The following is a 20,617-nucleotide window of genomic DNA, read 5'->3' as shown; positions in this document are numbered from 1 at the left end:
AGCACTTTCCTCTTAAACCTCTGTGGGATCAGTCATATGATCTGATGTCAAATCCCAGCAATTTAAATGTTTAAACTCTTAGAAACTTTATCAAAGGAGGGTCAACATGATTATTTTTTTCTTTTTCTGTTGCCTGACAGGTAATGTTTGTTTACTATTTATCTTCTGAACATGGAAATCATTTCATTAAATATATATCATTTGTTGTGATTTAAAAATAATCTTTTCTTCATTCTCTATCCAGGTGCCTGTCTGGGATTTGAGGTCCGTCAGTTTCCCTCTGAGTTCATCACAGACGTTGGATCCAAAATGAAGATTTTCTGCAGCCATGAAAAGACCGACTACAGGGTGATGCTCTGGTACCAGCAGTCACCTGGAGAGACAGCTATGAAACTCATTGGGTTTTTAAACGTCAACACTCCAAAATTTGAAGATGAAAATAACGATAATTTTGAAATCGGTGGCGATCTGAGTGGGAGTACAGCAAAAAACGGTTCTCTGACAGTCAAGAAAGCTAAAGGACAAGAGCACAGTGCAACGTACTATTGTGCAGCAAGTAAAGCACAATGACACAAAGTCCCTCTGAACTTTACAAAAACTCCAGATGATTTTTTTTTTTAATCATTGTGGTTTTGATAAGACATGTTCTCAAGCACCTGCTTGAGTGGTTTTCTTGTGGATTGATCCATTCATGCAAAATTGCACTAATATAATAAGCAGTTTGCAAAAGCAGCAAGGATGCACAAATGAGCAAATATGTGCAACTTTATTTGACATAACCATCATGATTAACCGCTGACTTACTCCTGCAAGCTTTATGAATGTTTGTATTCCCTTTACTACCCCTAGGAACTGCAACAAGAGATCAGATTTTTGTCAACACCAACAAAATGATCCGTCTTCTAATTTTCTGTCAGCATAGGGTTCACGGTACAGGGAATTCCATGGTAATTCATATTTACAAATTCTGCATAATTTGGTACAGAATATGCTAATGCTTCTGTGACACTTAATGTTTAGACACAAAGCATCTCTACAGGTTTTGAAAATATTCAGAGAAATTTCTGAACCATTCTTTAGGCTTTAGGTTTTGAAAAATAACCTTTTGGTACACCAGCTGTTTTGGGGTTCAATTTCCATCTTTGTTATTTTCAGTCCTTAATAAATTGGCCGTACATCTGTAGCGTAGTGGTTATTCAGTGTCCACTGCATCAAGGCCCATTTTCCAGATAACAGGACTGAGATATGATTACAAGGATTCAACGTACAGTTGTTCTTGAATATAGTCATGCAACATGATAATCACTGTCCTCTGCACAAGATTTAACATTACCCCAGTAACATGGTGTTTGACTTTTTCCAAGATATCCTCTCATATTTATTTGTTTATATTCTGGAGGGATTCAATGACTTGACTGTTATGTAATTCCAGTAGGTGGCGATGGAGCTCAAGAAATACTGATATCTAAACATGCAGTAGCTACTTCAAAGAGGGGGGTGTCAATAAAAGTGTGCATGGGGAAAATGTTAGAGTCCCTTACTGTGCTGCTTTCAGACAGAAGCTCATCATGCTGACATTATTTAGTTTGTTTTGGCTCACTGGTAATCACATTCACCATTTAAGAATCCCACTTTATATTCTCTATAGGTTACCTATCTATAGGTTTATTGTTCATTTTCTCTCCTTCTAGGTCTTTGTCTGGGTGTTGAAGTCCACCAAACACCTGTGGAAGTTTTCAGAACTCGTGGAGACGAAGTCCAGCTGGTCTGCAGCCATGGAAAGACCGACTACACATTCATGCAGTGGTACCAGAAATCCCCTGGAGACCAAGCTCTGAAACGCATTGGACATTTAAACTACAACAACAAAGAGCACGAGAAATCATTTGAGAAACATTTTAATATTACAGGAGACTTGAGTGGAAGTAAACCAAAGAATGCTTCTATGTTTATAGTGGACTTAAAGCCTGAGCACAGTGCAGTGTATTACTGTGCAGCAAGCTATGCACACTGAGTAGAAAACACCTTTCTTTAATACAAAAACTCAGAACCATGAAATCATCAAAGTGGATGGTTTTAAGCTGAACAGACTCCTCCCACATCTTGGTTAGATCCCAGCTGACTACAGGGTGATGCTCTGATCCCAACAGCTGCAGGGAGACAGCTATAAAACTCACTGGGTAATTAAACTATCCAGCTGTCACATTTGCAGAACAACATAGAGATCATTTCAATATCACTGGAACTGTGGGTGGAGATGCTGCAAAGAATGGCTCAAGTCAAAGGACACGAGCACTTCCTGCCACTGTGCAGCAACACACAATGACAAAAAGGTTTTTTGAGCTTTACAAAAGCTTCACATATTTGATCATTGCTTGTTTTGATAAGACAAGCTCCCACCACCTGCGTTAGTGGTTGTATTGTAGCTTGACTATTTCATTTAACTAAGCATGTAATTTAAGTACAGTTTACATAACCAGGAAGGAAGCACATATTAGAGCACTCTTTCACATACTTAAACAAAGCATCTCCATATGAAAGATTACTTTTTACCTGTAGGAAACACACAGATCCATCTTTAGACTTGTAAAACTCTAATTCACACATCCTGAAATACTGTATAATTAATCACAATTTAGATTTTTTTGTAACACTGTTAATAGTAATGCCGACAATTAAATCTATTTTTAAATACAACTAAAAGGCACATTTACACAAAAACCACAGAAAAGCACAAACATGACAGAAAGCTCCGCCCAGCAATCTGCAGTTTCATCTGCAATAAAGTGATGATTCTTCATCTCCTCCCTTCTTAAACCTCAGTCATGTCAGATAGGCAGATGATTCTCAGTATAAACAATTGCGTGGTCCAATTTCATTAACTCATAGCCACTAAAATCTTATATAAAGTTTCTAAACACATCTAAAGTCAAGCTTTGAATACAGAAAAGATGATCTCCCTTTTAATTTTCTGCTACTTGTCAGGTAATAATTTGAAAAGGTGCTAATTTCTTTAAGTATTTAAGGAAACACTTGCACTCTGTTTTTTGGCTTGTTTCTCTAAAATGTATCAACCTTCATAAGCTAAAATTCTCTTTTATCTTTGTTCTAGGTGTTAGTGTGGGGATTGAGGTTCGTCAGTCTTCCTCTGATATCGTCGCAAAGGCTAGTGACAAAGTTCAGATTTTCTGCAGTCATGATAAAACTGACTACAGGATGATGTTCTGGTACCAGCAGTCGCCTGGAGACACGGCTATGAAACTCATTGGGTTTTTAAACTATGTAGCTGTCACACTTGAAGAACAATATAGAGATCTTTTCAGTATCACTGGAAATCTTGGGGGCGATTCTGCAAAGAATGGCTCACTAACTATCCAAGTCAAAGGACGAGAGCACAGTGCAGTGTACTACTGTGCAGCAAGCAAAACACAATGACAGAAAGCGCCTCTGAACTTTACAAAAACTCCACATAATTTTTATCATTGGTGGTTTTGACAAGACATGCTCCCATGCACCTGCTGTAGTGGTCGTCGTTTGACTTGATCCATGTTGGATGTTTTTAAAGCACATACTGTTTACAAAACCAAGGAGCAGACACTCCTCCAAGCCTTATAAAGGTTCACATTTCCTTTTCTGCCACTAGTAGTTGCAAAGACATCATCACTAAACATATTCATGCAGTAAGACACTACTATGCAGTGCTCGTGAAATACTCTAATTCAGATATCCTTAAAGACTGCACAGCCTAAGTAATGACAATTTATGGTTGTTATAGTCAGTCAAATAGGATTTAAATCAGTTTTTCAATCTGTAAACAAGAATGTTGTTCTATTCCAGCACACAGAAATCTTCAGGGAAACATCAGTTGAAGAGAAAACTCCTCCCAGCAATGACGTATCATCATCACATCCTTTCCTTCTTAAACCTCAGTTATGTCAGCTGGGCTGTTAATTCTTAGTATAAACACTTGGTGTGATCTAATTCTAGTCATTTAAATCCACTAAACTCTGTTATCAAGCTTCTAAATGCTTAGAAAGTCTAAAGGCTTTATGTTGTTAAAGATAAAATGATCTGCTTTCTAATTTTCTGCTGCCTACCAGGTAAAAATTTTAAAAGATGTCAATTTCTTTAAAGCCTGGAAATAACAGATTTTTGTATTTGTTTTAATTTATCGGCTATCAAAAGCTTCTCTTTTCTTTTTTGATCTAGGGGTTTTTCTCGGGCTTGAGGTCCGTCAGTCTTCTTCTGATATCATCGCGAATGTTAGTTCAAAAGTGCAGATTTTCTGCATCCATGATAAAACTGACTACTATGTGATGCTCTGGTACCAGCGTCCACCCGGGGAAACAGCCATGAAACTCATCGGGTATTTGTACCACAAACAAGTCACAATGGAAGATCAGTACAAAAGCAATTTCATTATTTCTGGAGATTTGACTGGGAGTACAGCAAAGAACAGCTCTCTGATAGCCAACGCTGCACAACAAGGGGACAGTGCCGTCTACTACTGCGCAGCAAGCAAAGCACAATGACAGAAATCCTCTGTGAACATTACAAAAACTCCATAATCTGGAACCATCAGTGGTTTGAAACCAGAATGGAAACAAACTGACATCAGACACCTGGTTTTGTACTTTTGGTTTTTACTTGACATATTATTTTGTTGATTTCTTCCAATTACTCATAATAAAAGGTAATTATTTCTAATATATAATAAAAATCTGTTAAAGCAGCATGTCTTATATGGATGATTAAAATACGAGCATATATTCTGTATAACCTGCAGGACTGCAAAGATACACCATCTAAAAAATGATAATGAGCATTTTCCATATTTTCTGATATTTAACAAGCTAAACAATAAAAGAATTAAAAACTAAAATATCTTCATCTGCAGCTGAAGCCACTCCCCTTCTGCCTACATCTTACTAGCTTCTTCCTGAAATGGCAATCAGCTCAGTGACATGGTGCTTTCAGCAGAGACTGTTTTAATTTAAACGCTTCAGCACATTCATGACTTTATCGCCACACCTCTACATTATGATTCGATTTCTTTTTTTCTTTTTCCTCACAGGTAACTGCTTCATGGTGACGCGACACACTGCATTCGCTTATTTTAAAATCATTAATTTTTCTATCTCTGCTTACAGCAGGCATCTCTCTGGGGATAGAGGTCCGTCAGTCTCCGTCTGCTGTAATCAAAAAGGTCAATGATGATGTACAGCTAATCTGCACCCATGATAAAAGTGACTACAGAGTGATGCTTTGGTACCAGCGATTACCCGGAGAGACAGCTCTGAAACTTGTTGGATATGGATATACACAGTTCAAAGATGACAGCGCGGAGGAACCGTTTAGAGAAAATTTCAAATTAGAGGGGGATTTGAATTCGAATAAAAAGAACGGCTCACTTTTCATCAACAAACTAAAAGCACCTGAACATACAGCAACGTATTTCTGTGCTGCCAGTCAACCACAGTACATCAAACACCCATCTGCTCTAAACAAAAACCTCTTCCCATGTCTCCTGTTACAGAAGAACCTATTAGTCATCATATTCAGCAGCACTAAGACTCACGGCTATAGGAAGTATTTGTCAAGGAGGCTTTCTGGATAACAAGAAATCTTACAGATTATTCACTAAAAGAAAAAAGGTATTTATAATTTTTCAGTTAATAATTAACTTGAGGGAAGTAATGATGACATCATGAAACACAGTGTCAACATTTTGAGCTGACCGACTTTGAGGAACAGCATTATTTTTATATTCTTAAATTAAGCACCAATAGCAAGGATTTCTGCTCAAAAAACATTTTTTATTTTAAAAACCAGTCCATTTGTCATTGAGTACACCCCCCCCCCCCCCCCAAAAAAAAACCACAAGCTGTTGATGAACAACTCTGATTTCACTACATCACTTCCTGTCTCTCCTTCTGACTCTCAAAGCATTGAAGACACTATTTGTGTGCTGACATCCAACATGAAGCCATCTAGTTTCATCGTTGCCATCCTAATCGTGTTCTGGATTAAAGGTAAAACCGAACTCTTACAAAATCAGTTTATGTGAAGAAAAAAAAGAGAAAAAAAAAGGTAAATATTCATGTCTTTCTCCTTTTCCCCCCCGTCTCTTCTTCTCCAGGAGCTTGTCTCAGCAAAGACAAACAGCTGTCTCAGTCTCCAACTCAACTGTTAGTGGAACCAAACAGACAAGTGAACCTGACCTTCACTCATAACATCACTAATTACGATACCATTCTCTGGTATCAGCGCTCACAAGGCGACACCTCTCTGAAGCTGATTGCCTACGTCTATTTTACAAATCTAAATGTTGAGAAGCCATTTGAAGGCAACTTTCAGGTGAGTGGAGATGGGAGAAAAACAGTTTATCTCCATATCCTGAACCCACGACACCCGGAAGACAGTGGAGAATATTTTGGAGCAGCACGAATACACAGTTATAAAGATGGTGATGCTCTCATACAAAAACCCTCATCCTGATCTGGTAGATAACAGTACCCCAACAGGAAACCACACAGACTTTGTGAAACTGTACCAAGTTAAAATAGTGAAACTGCAAAAAATGCTGGGCTGTTTTCAGACTATAATTTTTGATCCAAACTGCATGTTGCCTTGATAAAATGTACTAAATGCTTCAAGGATGCATTATTTGCAAAACTTTGCTTGCACAGAGTTTATATTTACAGATTACTACTAACACTTCTGACACGCCCACTAAGCATTGCAAAGAAATAAGTTGTTCAGTCTGGAAGCCATAGCATTGCACGTGTCATTTTCATGCTTAATATATATCTATATCCATACATCTATGCCCAAGCAACAAAATAATTAAGCAGCCACCACCACACACCTGTAGAGCATGTGCAGAAGAACAGAAGTTTCACACTGAGGTTTTCATTACAGATAAAACCCCCAAAATTAAATTTGTTGCCGTTACCAATTTCCAAAGAAAGTGATGAATTTCACTTTGGAAGAAACCTGGCTTTCAGTTATAAATGCTGCTCTCCATTTTCACCCATAAAGTTCAAATAACGTTTTTCCTTCAGTCTCTTTAAAATGTTTTATGTCTAAACAAAAGACTGAACAGCAGAGAGCAGTGGTGACACATGAACATAGTAAAAAGAAAGCTCCTCCCTCCTCATCACAAATGTACAATAAAAGAAGATGTAGTGTCAGGGTGCTTTCATTGATAGCTTTGTATATCTATATCTAAATCATAGTTATATGAAACGCTACAGCGACAGTGAAGATTAAGCATCGCTATAAGGATTTTAAAATGTTTGTTGTATTGTCTTTGTCTTTGTTTGCAGGTAGGTAGAAAATAAACAGATGTGTGTACTTTCTCATGACAATATCAAACCAGTTTTTCTTTTTGTCCTAGACACTGTGCTGTCAGCACTTGTGATTCAGCAATCACCTTTAAATCTTCTGATAAAACCACAACAGCAAGAAGCCAAGCTCGATTGCTACCATGGAGACAACAGCTATCCCTACATGTTCTGGTACCAGCACAAGTCAGCAGCAGGAGGTCAGCAGACAATGGACCTGATTGGACGGCTTCATTATGAAAACCCAACTCTTGAAAAGACCTTTAAGAGCAAATTTAACATAACAGGCCATTCAAAGGGCAAAGCTCAGCTTGAAATCTCCAATGTTAATCCAGCAGACACAGCACAATACTTCTGTGCTGCGAGTCAGCACGGTGTTTCAACTCCTCTGCCTGCTTTACAAAAAGCTGGTGGCACACAGCATCAAAACCACACCTGCATGGAGAAGTGACAGTTCCAGAGTCTACTTTCACACAGTTTCTCTCACTTTGGTCCCTTTATCGCTGATCACATTCTGTTGTCATTTCCTGTATTGCTGGCTCTGTCTATTTCTACCCATTTAATTTCCTATTCTAAAGGAAAAGAGACTCCTGTTTCTTTCTGCAGATCAGGTGAGCACTGTGGTGTTTCACAAATCTCCCCAAGATAGTACAACTGCAAGCATAATGGTGCCTCCCTTGTAATGATGCTCTGGTATCAGCAAAGACAGGAGAATGTGTTTATAACTGCTATGGATGTGAACAGTCCCCAAATCATGAGGGTCAGTTTGAAGAATAAGCCTAACTTTTACATTTGTTGCTTTTTAAAACCAGAGATCAGGCTAAGAGTCAGACAGCCAATAAGAATGAAATAGAATGAGGATGATTTTATTTGCAATCCAATTATAATTTTAGAGTAATGTCCCATTCCTATCAAACAGATAGGAATAGGACAGATAGGAATACTCTGGCTGCTGTCCGTGTGTCACAAAACACTTTATGTCTAAATAAAATGACTGAACAGCAGAGAGCAGTGAGAACACATGAAAATGCTAAGATAGCTCCTCCCTCTTCTTAACACACGTGTACAATAAAGAAACATGTAATGTCAGAGTGTCTTCATTGACACCTCTGTATATCTATCTCCAAGTCAGTTACATAGATCATTGCTATTTAAGGATTTTCTCCAGTAAAGTTTTAAAATGTTTGGAATTTTGGTTTTGTCTTTGCTCACAGGTAGGTAGAAAAAAAAAAAAGATATGTGCACTTTCTCATAACAATATTTATCCTTCCTGTGAACCTTCAGTTTGGTTTGGTTTTTTGTCCTCTAGACTGTGCGCTGTCATCACTTGTGATTCAGCAAACACCTTTAAATCTTCTGATAAAACCAGAACAACGACAAGCCCAGATCGAATGCTACCATGGAGAGAGTGACTATCCCTACATGTACTGGTACCAGCACAAGTCAGCAGCAGGAGGCCAGCGAACAATGGACCTGATTGGACGGCTTCAATATGGTGCCCCAACTCTTGAAAAGACCTTTGAGAGCAAATTTAACATAACAGGCCATGCAACGGCCAAAGCTCAGCTTGAAATCTCCAATGTTAATCCAGCAGACACAGCACAATACTTCTGTGCTGCGAGTCGACACAGTGTTTCAACTCCTCTGCCTGCTTTACAAAAAGCTGGTGGCTTACAGCATCAAAGCCACACCTGCATGATTGATAAAGGAGGCGTGACAGTTCTAAAGTCTGCCTTCACACAGTTTCTCTCACTTTGGTCCTTTTATCACTGCTCAGATTAGGATGTCATTTCCTGCATTGTTGGCTCCGTTTATATTTCTACCCATTTAATTTCCTCTTTTAAAGGAAAAGAGACTCTAGGTTCTTTCTGCAGCTCAGGTGAGCACTGTTATGTTTCACAAATCTCCCCAAGATAGTGAATGAAAAAAAGTTTCATCTCCAAATAAACTGCAAGCATAATGATGCATCCCTTGTAATGATGCTCTGGTATCAGCAAAGAAAGGAGAATGTGTTTAGAACTGCTATGGATGTGAACAGTCCCCAAAACATGAGGGTCAATTTGAAGAATAAGCCTACTTTTACATTTGTTGCTTTTTAAAACCAGAGATCAGGCTAAGAGTCAGACAGCCAATAAAAACGAAACAGAATGAGGATGATTTTATTTGCAATCACAATTATAATTCTAGAGTAATGTCCTATTCCTATCAAACAGAAAGAGCTTCTAGCTCTTCAGTGGAACCCCCTCTGACTATTCAGGCAACCTTTTCAGTTAGCCTTGATAAAATGTAGTCTTCTCTAGCATTCTCTTCTGTCACACAACTCTCTGCCTCCTTCACTACATCCATAAATATTCTCTGTGATCTTCTTGCTGCGTGATAGCTCCAATATTAAACATCAACATTAAAAATCCCCCAATCACTCAACCTGAGCTATCCCTCTGATGTACTCGTATCTGATTTTGTCCATTCTGGTCACTCCCAATGAAAACCTTAACATTTTCAACTCTGTCACCTCCAGCTCAGCCTCCTGTCTTTGCGTTAGTGCTACTCACTCCAAACCATGTTGTAAACCTTCCCTTTTCCTCTCGCTGCTGTCCGTGTGTCACACAAGACTTTGTCTAAATAAAACGACTGAACAGCAGAGAGCAGTGACAACACATGAAAATGCTAAGATAGCTCCTCCCTCTTCTTAACACACGTGTACAATAAAGAAACATGTAATGTCAGAGTGTCTTCATTGACACCTCTGTATATCTATCTCCAAGTCAGTTACATAGATCATTGCTATTTAAGGATTTTCACCAGTAAAGTTTTGAAATGTTTGGAATTTTGGTTTTGTCTTTGCTCACAGGTAGGTAGAAAAAAAAAAAAGATATGTGTACTTTCTCATGACAATATTAATCCTTCCTGTGATCCTTCAGTTTGTTTTTTGTCCTCTAGACTGTGCGCTGTCATCACTTGTGATTCAGCAAACACCTTTAAATCTTCTGATAAAACCAGAACAACAACAAGCCCAGATCGAATGCTACCATGGAGAGAGTGGCTATACCTACATGTACTGGTACCAGCATAAGTCAGCAGCAGGAGGCCAGCGAACAATGGACCTGATTGGACGGCTTGAATATGGTGCCCCAACTCTTGAAAAGACCTTTAAAAGCAAATTTAACATAACAGGCCATGCAACGGCCAAAGCTCAGCTTGAAATCTCCAATGTTAATCCAGCAGACACAGCACAATACTTCTGTGCTGCGAGTCGACACAGTGTTTCAACTCCTCTGCCTGCTTTACAAAAAGCTGGTGGCTCACAGCATCAAAGCCACACCTGCATGATTGATAAAGGAGGCGTGACAGTTCTAAAGTCTGCCTTCACACAATCTTTCTGTCTTTGCTCAGATTCTGATGTCATTTCCTCCACAGATATCTAACTACAGTGTTGGCTCTGCTGAATTTCCACCCATTCAAATTCCTGTTCTAAAGACAAAATGACTCCTTGCATCACCACCCTGACTTTCTTGATTATCTCAGCAGCAGGTAAAGTTTATCAACACAAAGACAAAAACATACTCTAAATGTTCACACTTTCCTTGCCTTTTCTTTTTACCTGTATTAAGTCCATTCAATGAATGTAAATATTATTACCATATAGATGATAAGAGATATATTTCTGCTTACTGTGTTTCAGGTGTTTCTGAATCCGTTCTGATCACTCAGTGGCCCCATTACATCTCTAACCCTTCCAATGGCTTGGCAAAGATGCACTGCTACCAGAATGACACAGACTATCAATATCTGTACTGGTATAAACAGCCTAGAGGAAAAAGTTTCCAGCTAATTGTGGCTACTGTAGCTGGAATTTCACAGTTCGAAGAGGGATTCAAATCTGGTTTTCAGGCAGAGAAAAATGACAAGCAGTGGTCTCTGACAATAACCAGTATTCAGGAAAAAGATGAGGCTGTTTATCTCTGCGCTGCAAGGCTACACGGTACTGTGGCAGACCTCAGAAGCATGACAAAAACATCTGACTCAAGCATAAGTAATCGACTTGAGGGGGTGGGGGGAAACCACACTGTGGAGAAGATAATAACAGCAATTTTTACCATCAAGTTTGTTAAGTAAATAAAAAGGTAAGAAAATGTTTTCTAAAATATTAAAACACTATCTGCATTTTTTCCCCAAAATAATGTTCTTACACATGGATATTTTCCTCAGACTAAGCCGCTTGTGATGATGCAAGGTGTTTTAAATAAATCCTGCCAATAGATGGAAGCACAGCACATGGCATAAGCCCTTTACAATGGGAGTTTAGTGGTGAGATAAGCAGCAGATACTCACTAAACGAACCCTCCTCCCTCTTTACACTGAGCCTTTTTATGAGCAACCAACCATTCTCCCATCAGTGCTTAACTATGTCTTCAACTGTTCTCCTCCTCATCTGGTTTTCATGTAAGATCTTAAATTTCAACTAAATTAAATACAAAATGTACAAATTTGAATACATTACTGACTCATCGTAAACTGTTTTTTGTTCTCTTTGCAGGTCAGGCGAGCGCAGTTATATTTCAGCAGTCTCCTCCACAGATAGTGGATAAGAATCAAGAGATCCAGATAAACTGCAAGCATAACGATAGCTCCCTTCCAATAATGCTCTGGTATCAGCAATTAAAGGAAAATACATCCATGACCCTCATTGGGTCTGGATATTATCAACAGTCCCAAAGTTATGAGGGTGAATTTGAAAAACAATTTACCGTCGCAAGGAACAGCACAGTAGAAGGAACTCTGACAATAAAAAACACAGACGTGTCGCACTCGGCTGTTTATTTCTGTGCCGCCTTCACACAGTGATGTGGTTTAATGCTGCTCCCTCACTAAAAACCCTCAGCATTTTCTGCAAGTGAGGTGTTGTACATGTACACATAGCTTTTTGCTGGTTTTCCTTAGAGTTGCAGCGAGAAACAAGAGGACTTGATTCTTCCATAGCTTGCTTCCAAGCTTTTTTATAAAAATGAACAGAAAGCACTTCAATTTAGACTAATACAAAGTGCACTGCAGCATAACTTAGGCAGCAAAACTTAGAGAGGGCAGTCTATCCCATCCATCAAATATTTCTGCTCTCACTCTGTCACAAATCACCCCTGACACTTATCTCCAGCCACTCCACGCTGACTACACTCTCTTTCTTACCTCTCCTGTGCACTGCTGGATGGTTGGAAATAACTTTTCCAATCTGGAAATCATAGCAATACAGACACAAACAACTTTCATAATGAACTTCCATACTCAGGCAACTTGTTCTTTGGGCAGATACCACCACAGAAGAGCGGTGTGTGGCATTCATCACCAACAACCCCTCAAAAATGTAACTTATGCCTCTCTCTTAAAATGGATAAGGGAACTCATTGCATGCTATTTTAGAAGATGCCTGGATTTCTGTTACACCAATAGATGGAAGCACAGCACATGACATGAGGCCCGTATAACAGGAGTGATGAACTAAGCACAACAAACATTCTCCTCCCCCTTTACCCTGAGCCTCTTTTTAAAATGAGCAATCACCTTCTCCCATCAGTGTTTGAAAATGTCTTCACCTAGTCTTCTTGTCATCATTTGGTTTTCGTGTAAGATCTTAAATTTCAATTTGAACTCCCAAAATAATCACTTAAATGCAAATACATTACTGACTCATTGTAAACTGTTTATTGTTCTTGTTGCAGGTCAGGCGAGCGCAGTTATATTTCAGCAGTCTCTTCCACAGATAGTGGATAAGAATCGAGAGATCCAGATAAACTGCAAGCATGATGATAGCTCCCTTGTAATAATGTTCTGGTATCAGCAAAGAAAGGAGAATACATCCATGACCCTCATTGGCTTTGGATATTATCAACAGTCCCAAAATTATGAGGGTCAATTTAAAGAACAATTTACCCTCACGAGGAACAGCACAGTAGAAGGAACTCTGACAATAAAAAAAACAGACGTGTCGCACTCGGCTGTTTATTTCTGCGCTGCCAGCACACAGTGATGTGGTTTAATGCTGCTCCCTCACTAAAAACCCTCAGCATTTTCTGCAAATGAGCTGTTGTACATGCACACATAGCTTTTTGCTGGTTTTCCTTAGAGTTGCAATGATAAACAAGAGGACTGGATTCCTCCATAGATTGCTTCTATTAAACATGGTTTTAATAAAAATGAACAGAAAGCACTTTAATTTAGACTACATATAAAGTGCACTGAATCATAACTTATGTAACATAACTTAGAGAGGGCAGTCCATCCCACCCATTAAATGTTTCTGCTCTCATTCTGTCACAAATCGCCCCTGATACTGGTCTCCACCCACTCCACGCTGACTACACTCTCTTCTTACCTCTCCTGTGCACTGCTGGATGGTTGGAAATATTTTTTTCCAATCTGGAAATCATAGCAATACACACACAACTTTCATACTGAACATCCATTCTCAGGCAACTTGTTCATTGGGCAGATACCACCACACTGTGCAGAAGAGCACAGTGTGGCATTCATCACTAACAACTCCTCAAAAATGTAAGTTATGCCTCTCTCTTAATAATGGTTAAGGAACTTGATGCATGCTATTTTAGAAGATGCCTGGATTTCTGTTACACCAATAGATGGAAACACAGCACATGACATGAGGCCCGTATAACAGGAGTGATGAACTAAGCACAACAAACATTCTCCTCCCCCTTTACCCTGAGCCTCTTTTAAAATGAGCAATCACCTTCTCCCATCAGTGTTTGAAAATGTCTTCACCTAGTCTTCTTGTCATCATCTGGTTTTCATGTAAGATCTTAAATTTCAATTTGAACTCCCAAACAATCAATTAAATGCAAATACTGTACTGACTCATTGTAAACTGGTTTTTGTTCTCTTTGCAGGTCGGGCGAGTGCAATTATATTTCAGCAGTCTCCTTCACAGATAGTGAATAAGAATCTTGAGGTCCATATAAACTGCAAGCATGATGACAGCACCCGTATATTAATGCTCTGGTATCAGCAATTAAAGGAGAATACATCCATGACCCTCATTGGCTTTGGATATTATCAACAGTCCCAAAGTTATGAGGGTCAATTTAAAGAACAATTTACCCTCACGAGGAACAGCACAGTAGAAGGAACTCTGACGATAAAAAACACTGACGTGTCGCACTCGGCTGTTTATTTCTGCGCTGCCAGCACACAGTGATGTGGTTTAATGCTGCTCCCTCACTAAAAACCCTCAGCATTTTCTGCAAGTGGGGTGTTATAGATGTGCACATGAAGTCATATTCTTAGAGTAGCAGAACAAACCAAGGGGACAGCATTTTTCCATATCTTAGTTCTAATGTTTGTTACTGTATGTAATGAAATAAAGAGAAAAAGTTAACTTTGACTAATAATTTTATCACACATACTGCAGCATAGCTTATGTATCTTTTGCTGTTTAAACCCAGAGATGATGGAAAGAGTGAAACAGAACCAGAATCAGGAGGGTTTTATTTACAGTTACAATGATAGTGCTTTTATAGTAATGTCTTAGTGTTAACAGAGAAAGCTCCTAAAACTAAAATCCTACAACACATACATTAAGCTTAAGAAAATGTAGAATTTGGTAGGAGTATGCATGTATTATACAAAAATATTTAAATATTAAGGGAACAACAATCTGTGCCACATTATAGATTTGCAGTCCTGGATAACTGCAATACTTTCTGCATTGATGACTGATACTGTACTTTCTTCCTCATTCAAACATGCAGGCCAGAAGGGGGAAAAAAGAAAAAAAGGAACCACTGAATTTAGTGCAGCCTCTTATAACAGCAAAACGGTCCAGTGCATTCTTCTAACTGCTTATTAGATTTACATGGTAGTGAGGAATAGGTTTTGACTATGACTGCAAACAAATTTACTTCACTAATCAACAATTTGGGGTTTTCTTGATTCAACAGCCCTCTTCAGGTCATCCCAGAGCATTTCAAGGCACATTCAGCACTATATGACTTGGCTGTTCCAAAACATGCATGTTCTTCGTTGAAGTAATTCTGTGTTTGTTTTATTTAGGTTCTTCTGGTTATTGTTAGACCAACTCCTCCTAAGCTACAGTCACAAACTGCTCAGTTCACAGAACAGAACATTTTCGTGCATCACTCAGGTGCGATCTTTGTAAGATGCCCACTCTAAAGTAGGGCAATAAAGGTCTTAATAAGCAACAAAAATGAAGCCCATCCAAAATCAATTTGTACCTGCAGTATGTTAAAAATTCAGCTGACATAGGTTGTTGATTAGTGAGTGCTGCATGGCTCTAAGTAATGAGGTCGTTGGTTGAAGCTTGATTCAAAGTTTTTGTGCCACTGAAGAACTTCAGATTCTTCGGCTTTTCCCGACTTTCTTTAGAATGACATTTAACTACTTTGCTGTACACAAAAACCAAAAGCATTAGCAAGCTGAAATTAGCAGGGCTAAATGTTACCTTAGCATTAAACACTTGATGAACAACGACTACTACATGTTACCAAAGTAAATGGGGGCTTACCTTGGTAAGAAAATAAAACAGCATCAGCTTTCCGGAAATAAGTAGCCTTTCAGAAAACTCCCAGTCCGCAGGTGGATGTTGGTGTGTGAGAAAAGCTGCAGGAAAGGGGACTGGGAAGGATCCTCCACGCAACCCCTCTAAGGAGAAATTACTAAACTATACGCTTTAGAAATACAGTACAGAATATTAGGCCTGTTTATGATACTGGATATATTTCTACTAGGTAAGGGGTTAGAAATTAGGCAACTGAGAGGCATAAACCAATGCAGAACTTAATTTAAAAGAAATGAAAAAAACGTGGGCTCTGAGTCTGATTAGGTCTAACCCTGCAGCTACAGGACATTCATGCAGCCACGCCTCCTGCAGCCGAGTACAGGTGACCGCTGGGTGTGTCCATCAGAGAGGCAAGCGCTGGGTCAAAATGTTGGTGTCAACAAAACAGACAAACAAATAATTTGATGCGTTTGTATACATGTGTTGTCTTACGTTGCTCTGTTTTCTTCTGGCTGGGTTTTTTTTAACAGCTCCTTATTCTTATTCTATACTTCTGTTACTATGATTTTCGCTGAATAGCAGGAAAGTGTGATACTAACGTGAGTTTTAAAATAGAATCGCTATAGTCACTAAATGTTGCTTTCGAAGTTTAGCTCGAAGTAAACCTGGGCCCTATTTCAAGAAGCCGGTTTAGTGCAAACTCTGAGTAAGTATACCCTGAGTTAACGAAAACTCTGGGTTTTCGGTTTCACAAAGCGAGTTTAGATTAATTCTGACTGAGTTACTATAACGACACACTCCGTGAAGCTAACCTGCTCCCCAGCAGGATTACTGCAACTAACCCTGACTGTCCCCGCCGCTTTGTCGGAAACCTGACAGTAGGAAGTGTCAGACATGGCGTGCCCTTCCTTGAAGAGCCAGTAGATGTTGAAGCCCAAATTCTCCGCAGAGCTCTCCGCCGGGAGAGAGTGATCAGAGCGCGTTCGGACATTTTATCATTTCCTGATGATTTCCTGTGTGAACGTTACCGTTTTTCAGCACAATCTATAATTTATTTGAATAACATCCTCAGGCCTAATATTGCTCATGTGACACATCGCGGACATTCTCTCAGTTCTGTACATATTATTTGTATTGCACTTCGTTTTTTTGCAAACGGGAGCTTTCTGTATAATATTGGTGACGCTGAGCACGTTTCCAAGGCTACCGTCTGTCGGGCAGTCAGGAATGTTACAGTTGCACTGAAACGTCTCCTGTACCCGTTTGTGGTGTTCCCCGGTCATAGACCCACAAGATTTTTCAAAGAGGGATTCCACAAAATTGCAGGTATCAGGATGACCAAAACTCAATTCATGATGTGGTGATACTTGAACTACTACTTAAATTTTACATTTATTTTCACGGTTCCCAGGCGTGATTGGCTGTATAGATGGCACTCACATTCCAATCATTGCTCCTTCAGTAAATGAAGGAGACTATGTGAACAGGAAGTCTTTCCACAGCATTAATGTACAGGTGCATAGTTCCCTGTAGCATTTCAAACTAACAAATTATTTCATTATAGTAATGGATGCTAATTTGTGTTCTCTGCACTGTGAAGATCATATGTGATGCTGCCAACATTATCACAAATGTGGAAGCCAACTGCTCAGCCTCTGTGAGTGGTGGTGGTGGAGGACCCCCACCTGTTTTTCGGGCCTCCGCTTTTTTTTCTAGTGGCTATAACGGGTCACATTTGAGCATACAGAGTAAGCAAATATGTACTTGTAATGTGCTCAGATAATTGCAATAAGTGCTCACAGAAAGAAAATTAATGTAGCCTCTAACTGCAATTGATTTACATCGGACAAACAGACCAAGCACTATGGCTCATAATACAATTACACCTTACCTGTTTGGACTATATTTTTATATTTCATTTTTACTTGCTGCCAGGAACGTTTGGGGCCTGTTGGGTTGCACCTGCGCTCACATCACGTCACAAAATAAAATGTATAAAATAAAATAAAATAGAATAGAATAACGTGTTAAATGGGTGGAAATCCCTAGATCAATGTTTAAATTAACACTCACGCATTGACTCTGTCGGCTATGTTCTGCCATGCATGCTCCCTTTCTTTTGCACATGCTGCATAAATTATTACACAAATCTCCAAAGACTGCAGTTTCTTCTTTAAAGTTGGAAAAGTAAAATTTGAAATGTACATCAAAAATTTGAGAAGCACTGATTAAATTTCAGAATCGATCATGCTTTTTTATGTAATAAAAAAGAAAATCAATTCTAATTGTGCTGAAGCATTATTAACCATAAGCCCTACCATAACAAGAACCCTGCTCTGCAGTTGCTATTCAGTGTCCACTAGGAGACTGCTGAACTGCAGAGAAAGCTGTAAGAACCTATGAAATGTGAAAGTGAGTGAAGGCTTTGTGGTAAAATAAGAGGAGGATGATCTGAACTCATTTTAGAAGCTTTGATTGCAGAACACAGTGAATGACACATGCAGCTCTTCAACCCAACAGCAGACTAAATGGTTCTAACTGTAATGGTTCTTACTTTTTTCCCCTAAGTGTATAATAATGATCATGATGTACGCTTTTTTGGTTGCAGTACTAATCTTCTCCAGTAAGTACTTTAAATTTAGAGATAAATATTTTTCTGTGCTGAAGATTTTGCATGCTCACTTGTTGCCTTTCATCTTGTTTTCCAGATTTCTCCTTCAGTGTAAAAATCAAACAGGATCCATTTCTAAACAGTCACATTGGAGATCAGTCTGCAACTTTGTCCTGTAGTCAAGATGAGGATAATTCCTACATGTTTTGGTACAGACAAAGCAAGAGTGGGAAAATAGAGCTAATAACCTATTCTCTTGGTGAAAAAGTGTGGGACACTGAAGCTCCTTTCGACAAATCCAAGTACAGTATGTCCCGGCCTTCCCTCCTGAGGTCCTCTCTGCAGATACACTCAGTTGCGGCTGGAGACTCAGCTGTTTATTACTGTGTCTCTAGAAGAGCACAATGGCTCAGAAAGCCTCTGCAGCTAAACAACAACCCGAAGAGAAAAGAAGGAAGATCTGAGAGTGGATTAAAGTGTCAAACTCTGACCCAGAATTTTGTTTTAGAGGCGAAAAAGATATACAACTTTGTCTTCAACTGTTAAAACACTTCAAACTTTGAAATATATCTTGAAAAGAAAAACATTCATGAATTCAGATACTTCTCAAAGGGTACAAAAACTACCTCTCCACACTTTGTTTCTGCAAACCTCATAAAGCTGATCTTTTCAGATAAGAGAACAGGTGCATTAGCAGTGTGAGGCTTATACAATATTACCCTTTTCAGCATCATCTGAGTCACTCTGTGCTCAAACCAGCACCTTATTAAATATTTTGGCTCTGTGTACAGCCTGGCATGATAAAACTATATCAACTTTACACTGACCTCTACAGGGTTAATCATGCATTACACTTAGAGGATTACATTTAAATGACACAGGTACTATCAAGCTGAATGGTAGAATATCATGAAGAGTAAGTCTTGTGTATCATATTAGTCCTGTAGCACAGATGATTTTATTATGTAGGAATTCATAATGGCAAAGCAACGAAGAAATAGAAATTAGAAAAGAAAAAGGATTCACACACATTAATGAGTTATAGAAATATATTTACTTCTTTATAAACATTATAATGACTGATAGGCGAGGTGAAAAAGACCTGGCCTTCTCTTTTTACAGTGGAGAGAAACTTTGTCTCTTGGGATTTGTTTTGGTTGTTTTGTTTAGTTGGCATGTAGCTACACGTTGTTTGAGACAGCCACCTGACACTCCGGGACAGCAGTGGTCTCTCCCATCAGAATAATGCATCACACCATAAAAACTGCACAGGAATGACTTGATCAATAATAAAGAGCTCCAAGGACTTTCCAACCCACAACCAACAGGATCCAAAAGATCCAAGGGATCCTTGTATATGACAGATTTTTGTTGCCACTTGGGGGCAGAAGTACAAGCTGTTGTTATGGTATTGTTGTTGACTAATGTAGACTACCTACACACCCAGCGTACACAGAGCACCAGTAGCATTCATATGGAGTTTTCCTCACGCACATAATTGATTTCTTTTAGCTAAGAAGGAAATATTTGGTCCATTATCTTTAATGTTCAGCAGCAAAAGGAGAACACTGTCCTCTCTGTAGTGCTTTACAACTAGTGTTGATTTTTAGATCCTGAAAAAGAAATTCAAAAAATGAGACTGGGGATATGCTTAAAATTGCAGCCATATCCACCAGAAGAATGAGCTAAAAAAAAAAAAAAAAATCAATAATACTTTTTAAAGAAGCCATTTACTTATTCTTTAAGGAAACATTAAAAAGCTATAATGCTTCTTTAAGCCCTTAAAGTTTAGTGATTTATATTTGATACGTTCAGTTTTTGAGAATTGAGTTTCTGAGACTTTAGTGTGAATATTTTACTCCCCAAAAAACCTAAATAAATTCCACAATACATTTTAAGCATTAAAAAACAACAACAAAAAACAAGATGCAGCAAATACAAATTAAAAGTCATATGTGGAAATTCAAATTTTAACAAATTCAAACAAATTTGTCAAGTGGTCAAATGCTCCATTTGAAAAGTAGAGAATTTTCTGGTAATTATTTTATGGTTTAGGCTTTAAAGAGTCTGAGAACTATCTGTGGATCACACAGAAAATGAAAACCTTCCAATAACAATACACCAGGTCATCCG

At 38.7% G+C, this 20,617-nt stretch overlaps 1 gene segment (V, D, J or C); it reads left to right on the top strand.

The window, feature by feature from the left end:
* The first annotated feature begins 2,951 nt into the window (after window positions 1-2,951).
* Window positions 2,952-3,435, top strand: LOC309696257 (immunoglobulin kappa variable 1-39-like). The segment is given in 2 exons: window positions 2,952-2,985; window positions 3,113-3,435.
* The last annotated feature ends 17,182 nt before the right edge of the window (window positions 3,436-20,617 follow it).

Source organism: Aulonocara stuartgranti (genome assembly GCF_965226115.1).
Source record: "Aulonocara stuartgranti genome assembly, chromosome: 19".
Classification (NCBI taxonomy): domain Eukaryota; kingdom Metazoa; phylum Chordata; class Actinopteri; order Cichliformes; family Cichlidae; genus Aulonocara; species Aulonocara stuartgranti.
The sequence above is the reverse complement of the archived record's forward strand: the minus strand, read 5'-3'. Positions and strand labels throughout refer to the sequence as shown.